Genomic DNA, 7,195 nt, shown 5'->3' with positions numbered 1-7,195 from the left:
TATATATATATAGAAGCACGGATAGAGATAGATAGAAAGAAGTACGGACAGATAGATATATGGATAAGATAGACAGATAGATATATGGATAGATAGATAGACAGATAGATATATGGATATATAGATAGATAGACAAATGGATAGATAGATAGATAGATAGACAAATGGATAGATAGATAGATAGACAAATAGATAGATAGATAGACATAAATAGATAGATAGATAAATAGACAGACAGATAGATAGATAGATAGATAGGAATGGAAAGGCAGAGCTAGATTGACATGTAATAAATAAGCAGACAAAGCAGATAGATAGATTGATAGTGAAAACTGAAAGGAAAGACGGAAAGATATTGTGACAGAAATATTTGAGAGACGAACGAAGCAAGCAGTAGCCATAGTGGCAGAGACAGGCTTGATTAAGACAAACAGACAGACTGGAAAGAGTGACAGAGCTTGAGTGACAAGATATCGATAGTCATATACACACACGTAAACAAGTGAAAGAAGTGAGAGAGCCAAGGTTTAAAATAAATATCTGGAGTGAGTGAGAGAGAGATAGAGAGACAGGAATATGGACAGCAGTGGAACGAAGTGGTTATTTTGGGTGTGTGTATGTGTGTAAGCAAGAGAAAGAAAGGGACGGAAAAGAAAACTGGTGACAAAAATAGACATATTAAGAGGTGAGAAATTAAAAAAGAGAGGGAAGATGCTTGTGAGGAAGGCATTAAGTAAATTGTATGTGTAATTTAATGAAAGAGAGAGAGAGAAGGAATGTCTGTGTGCGTATGTGAGTGAGAGGGAAATAAAAAGAAAAAATGTGAGAGGGGGGGGAGAAAAAAAAGGAAGGAAGAAGGGTATAGTTTATGTATTTAGAACAACAACGATACCATTATCATCAATACTCCACCACAAACAAACAAGTAGAGGAACCTCTACACAGTGGAAGGGTAGACCAGCTAGAAACTGTAGCCAGGTCTCTCCCAAACCACGTCACTACCGTCTCAGAAAAGATTACGTTGGATAATGCAGTCTGGGATACACTTACCCTGGACTGAAACAATAAAAAATATATAAAAAAGGACGAAATGGTTTTTGAGGAAACGCTTTTGACGATTCAGGTCTGTTCAGCAACCGTAATGACAATACCGAACCAAAGAAGGAAAAGCAACGTGTCCGGTCGACTGACAAGAAACACGAAGCCAAAATCTACCCCTAAATTTACTCTATAAAGTCTTTACTTTCTTTCCCTTTCTTATTTTAAATCAAGACCTTATTGAATAATCAGCGTACCGTTTGATATACTATCTGGAATTTAAAACAGGCGGGCTGGTCGTGGGTGGAATATTTTCGATCATGCGGCCTACCTGCTCCATCAGCGTTTGCACCGGAGCTAAAGAACATCAACAGCACCACCACAAAAATACCGCCACCACCATCAATAACAATAATAATGTACCCCACCAGCATATTCACTAATACCATCAACATCGGAATGGCGAAGTCACCCATCAGTCAGCATGGCAATGGCAGATTCAGGAAGGGGTGATGTAAAGATAATAATAATAATATGTACTATGAAACAGCCGTGAGTTGGTTGGTGATAATGTGTGTACACGAGGTACATAATGCTTTGGACACGTTAATTCACAGATCTTACGCAGCAAACATATTTCGTGGTGGCCTCTGCGTGTGAAAGAGTAAGTCAAAATGTGGTAAACGAGACGGGCGTACTCACTGACAGATTAGAGATACTCTAATACAAAATGCTAATACCCCAACACCACATTTTTTTTCCTGACAAAACCTGGCAACAAAACAGCGAAACTGCCGCCTCTGATTAAGAGCATAGTTACTTATCTGTTTATTGTATATTAAATAACAACATACACAAACATAATATACACACACGTGCGTGTACATCACACACACACACACACACACACACATCAATCCCCAGTTAACGTCCGTTTTCCAAGCTAGCATATTATGTATGTATTCCTCTGAGATTCGGGGACAGGAAACTCAGTTGCAATAAATAAACAATAGAGGAGATAGAGTAATAAGTTCAAATCAGATACCAATTCTTCTCTGCTGTATACTCTTTTGACTACTTATTCGCGAAATTGCATACACAAATGTGTACCCAATTATTACAAATATAGACTAACAAACGAAAGAAAAGTACCCACATGTACTTTGGTGGGTAAACGTTTGTAAAATGCACACTTCTATGTCTTTATACGTACCTGTATACAAACACATATATACATATATGCTTATATATATATATATATATATATATATATATATATATATATATATATATATATATATATGCATTTATATATATATATATATGCATTTATATCGTTGTTAATACAAACGAAAGGGAAATGGCACTCAATCCAAGAGAGGAATGGTGGGTTTTCAACACTTCTACTCCGAGTTTCACATTATCAGAGTAAACAACTGTTGAAAAACCAATTTTCACAGTTGTGTGCGTGTGTGTATATATGTGTGTGTGTGTGTGTGCGTGTTACGAAATTACAATGATTTTAACACAAATGGTTTTTAGTTTAAATCCAGCGATTAGATCGCAGTCACACACACACACACACATACATACACACACAAACAAACACAGAATATATGTAGATACATACATAATATGTACACGCGCGTGCAGAGACAGATGTCTGTATATATACACACAGACACAAGCACACATGCATATGTGTCATTCACCTCTTCAACCAATTAATATAATTAAATATATGTAGATTATTTGATGCCCATGTTTTGGTAGACACACACAATTACAAGTGTTAAGATTATAAATATATGGATGGATATATATATATATATATATATATAGATAGATAGATAGACAAAGGTCGTTTATGTGCATTTGTACGCTTGGTCGGTAAATAAATAATAAAAATATATAATAATTATTATTGTTGTTATAGCTGCTATCGTTTTTCATATTAAGAATTTATGAGAATTGAGTAAGGGCGGAGGATGTTTCATTCCTGATTTTAAGTTTGGACGGTTTAAAAATTGATTTTTCCACAGATTATACATCTACAGCAACAATTACCAAACAAAATGCAACAGCGATCTTAATATGTGTGTGTGTATCTATCTATCTATCTATGCGCGCGTGTATGCGTATGCTGTTTCGCCCATGGTCAACAAAATCTGAACAGTAATGTTTCGGCCATGGCCATCTCATCTTTATCTTGGATTCTGTATCTAGGGACTGTATTTTCCAATGCGTCGTTCTCTCTTTTTCAACACGAAACGGTTGTAATTTGAGGGACTTTTTGGCAGCTATTTCTAGAAACTCGTGCCGTTATAAAGGGTAGTGCGTTCGCATAGATATAGATTTTCTATCTATCTATCTATCTTCCTAGTATTTGCACGTCCGCGTGCATGTACACAAGTAAGCATGTTTGTGTGTGAATGTAATTTGTGCATGTTTGTGTGTGAATGCATACAGGTTATATCTACACCAGAATGGCAAAACATATTTTGGTGGGTGTGTACGTTAAGCTTGTTTAGCACCCAGTTGAACACTGATCGAGCAAAAAACTACGATTAAAGGCATTCCAGTCGTGACCTTCACGGCTCTTTAGGGCTGTCTGGGACTTTTGGGACAACATTATCTGATCTGTCCAGATATTTCCAGCCTATCGAGAGGTTACACTTTCAGAGCTTCTTCGTTGGCTCGCAAGCTGGGCTTAACGTGGATCAAATAGTAAAGTCAACGAGTGTGTATATATATACAGTTATACGTACGCATACTTATTATACACACATATATACATACATACATGCACACACACACACATATATATACATGCCTTTATATATGTTTGGCATCCCTCTATCACAATAAAATATATACTCTACGTAATAGTTGTACGAATCCATTTTTGAATTACAGGCTTCTACCCAGATCAAAACTGGGTATATATATTTATATGTAACTGGTATTTATTTGTAAGCATGCACGAGAGAGAGAGAGAGATGAGGGAGGGAGAGAGAAAGATACAAGGAAAGAGAGAGAGAGAGAGAAAGAGAGAGAAGGGTGGCTATACAAGTGCAAGAATAGCCGTGAAAGGCCTGGTATAAGGGACTGATGATGATGATGCTGGTTTTTAAAGCGAGAGAAGCTTGCTGCCAACAGTGACGCTTCGTTGAGTGACAGCGACGCGCACACACGCACTCCACAAGACAAGCAAGCGGAAGAATGGACCTAGAAGGTCTTTGCCTGCTGTAACACACACACACACACACACACACACACACGAACCATTCTTTCTCTCTCAGATTGTGTAAGAGCTGACAACCAAAGAGTAATCGATCAAGATGGGCAGACAGACTGACTGACTGATAGAGAGACGGACAGGCATGCAGAAAAAAAAAATAGACGATGTATCAATAGAAAAGAGAGAAAGAAAGATAAGGCAATGAAAGACAAATAGGCTAGATAGGTATATTCCGAGATATTGATAAACAGCAAAATAAATAAGTGGTTTTGACAGATATATAAAATTAATAGACAAACAGTGCATAACAAAAATTAGAGATCACCCTTATCTCTCTCCGTCATTCGTGTGTGAGTGTGTGTATGCGAACACCTATAAATATGCATATATATACACATGGTATATGATGCAGATATACTTGTGTGCTGTAGACATACCTGTATGGATGTATGGATGTGTATTATGGATGTATGTATGTATGTGTAATATATATATATATATATATATATATATATATATATGAGAGAAATAGATAGACAGCGTTGAGATACAGTTTATGCATATGTATAAACAAAACGATGTATACAGATAGAGAGATTGATACATATCTAGGCATGTATATAAGATTTATGCATACGTACAAACAAATATATATAAAGTGTAATATATATACATGATGAGTGTACATAGCATAGCAATGTAAGATAGATAAAAATCAAGAGAAACATAATAAATAGCTAAATAGCTAGCTAGCTATCTAGTTAGGAATGTAATACATTGACAGACAGACAGACAGATAGATAAGATGTGTACGTGTGTTTGTTAAATAAAGGAAATGTGGATAGATTAGAATGAATGATGGTTGTCAGCAGTATGCTATACACAGGTAAGGGGTTAAGGAGACGGAATATAATGTGTGTGTGTGTGTGAAAGAGAATAAAGGAGTAAAATGGTTATTGGTCGTTTTGTCGTACGACCAAAGGTATTCCGACCACGACGAACCTGCCTCTTTTTCTTAACGAACATACCAGCTCAACGGCTATCTCATAACACCTAATGCGTGTATTCATCCTTGTATATATGAAGGTGGGGGTGGGGGTGTGAATTAGGGGGGTAATTTAACTGCCATTTTTAACATGTTGAGCGATCACGTAGGAAAACAAAAAAAAAAGGTTTACATTGACTTATTTATTGGTGGTTGCTGCTGTTATAAAGGGCCGGAGAAGCCGATAAGAATCACACACACACAGAAATGAACACATTGTAAAGTCTGTAAACCGAGGAAGAAATTTCGAGGTGTTACTGTAATCTGAAGGATAATGCAATACAAAAACAATTCTAATGACAACTATGATGATGCTAATGGTGATAGTAAGTAGAAGGGGGTCGAAAACCATCGAAGTATTGGCGCGAGCGTGGATGTTATATATGTGAATATGATGTCAGCGAAAAAATAACATTTCAACCTCTCAGTACATACTCATATTATCCATCCATCCATCCATCCATCCACACATGCATGCATACATAAATTCGTTCACACACACACGTCGTGTGCGAGTGTGTGTATTTAGGATTTGCAACGGATTATGGACATGTGTGAGAATTTGGAAATCAAAGACATACGGCGAAAACAAGCAATTTGTTTCACTTAAATGCAACACACGAGCACACTGCTCTTGTATGTATGTGTATATATATATATATATATATATATATATATATATATATATATATATATATATATATATATATACACATGTATGTGTGTGAGTATGGTTTGAGATTATGTGATAGCCAAAACAAACTGAAATAAAAACCCCGGAAAAGTAAGGATCATATTATCTAGCTTGTCGTGTATTCCTGTATACACACACATAAGCATCCTATGTCTCCAAAGTGAAAAAAAATAATAATAAATAAGGGTGCGTGTATTACAACACAGCAATTCGAATAATGGTACAGGGTGGACATGTCAGTATAACTGTCAGACAGACACACACGCATAGACATCTATCTATCTATCTATCTATATATATATATATATGTGTGTGTGTGTATGTGTGAGTGTATTATACACACACACACACACACACATTTACACACTATTATTACTACTACTGCCACAGCAGTCAGCCAGCAAGTGCGTGTTTAAGAATTTTCAGTCATTCCATCACCACCACCCGCCAACAACAAATAATCATGCCAGATCACACACACACACACATTCACTGGGAGCAGAAACAAATAAGTAAATAAATAAATAAACAATGCCTGTCAGATACACACACATAGAAACAATAAACCGCAGAAGTGTAGAAGAAAATAAAAGCACGAATACAAACTTCAATCTCTTACACAAACACACACACACACACATGTACATAGATAGACAGTAAGCTATAAGGACAGCGGAAATTATAATACACACGACCAAACATTTTAGAACAAAAATACCCACAAATTTCATCACATGCCTACATCATCATCGCATCACTACCCGCCAAGATAATTTCAAAAAAGAAAAACAAAATTCAGCAAATACAAAGCAAAAAACTCAAAAGAAAGAAACAAAAAACATAAACAGCTACAAAAAATGGTAAGAGATCTTTGATTCTGTTGACAGATCTGTTGGGTGTTAAGCAACAAGACGCAAGAATGTATATGAAGATGGTATATATAAAGGTAAATAAAAATAATAGACAACAAAGCTTCAAGGTGTAAAGGGAGACAGAGTGGTGATGATGATGATGGTGGTGGTGGAACCAAAGAACAAATTCCACGCCAACACCATCACGCTGAACCATGAAAATAAACATAAACCAACATATGTATGTCTCTTACCACACTGACAACTATATCTACAGACACACATATATAAATATATATATATATATATATATATATATATATATA

At 36.0% G+C, this 7,195-nt stretch overlaps 1 protein-coding gene across 4 annotated transcripts in view; it reads right to left on the bottom strand.

Annotated features, from left to right (window-relative positions):
- LOC106877926 (uncharacterized) overlaps positions 1 to 7,195 on the bottom strand; it is a 441,127-nt gene that overhangs the window by 432,288 nt on the left and 1,644 nt on the right. The window lies entirely within an intron of this gene.

The sequence above is a fragment of the Octopus bimaculoides genome, chromosome 6 (assembly GCF_001194135.2).
Source record: "Octopus bimaculoides isolate UCB-OBI-ISO-001 chromosome 6, ASM119413v2, whole genome shotgun sequence".
Lineage (NCBI taxonomy): Eukaryota > Metazoa > Mollusca > Cephalopoda > Octopoda > Octopodidae > Octopus > Octopus bimaculoides.
This window is presented reverse-complemented; position numbering and strand designations above follow the sequence as displayed.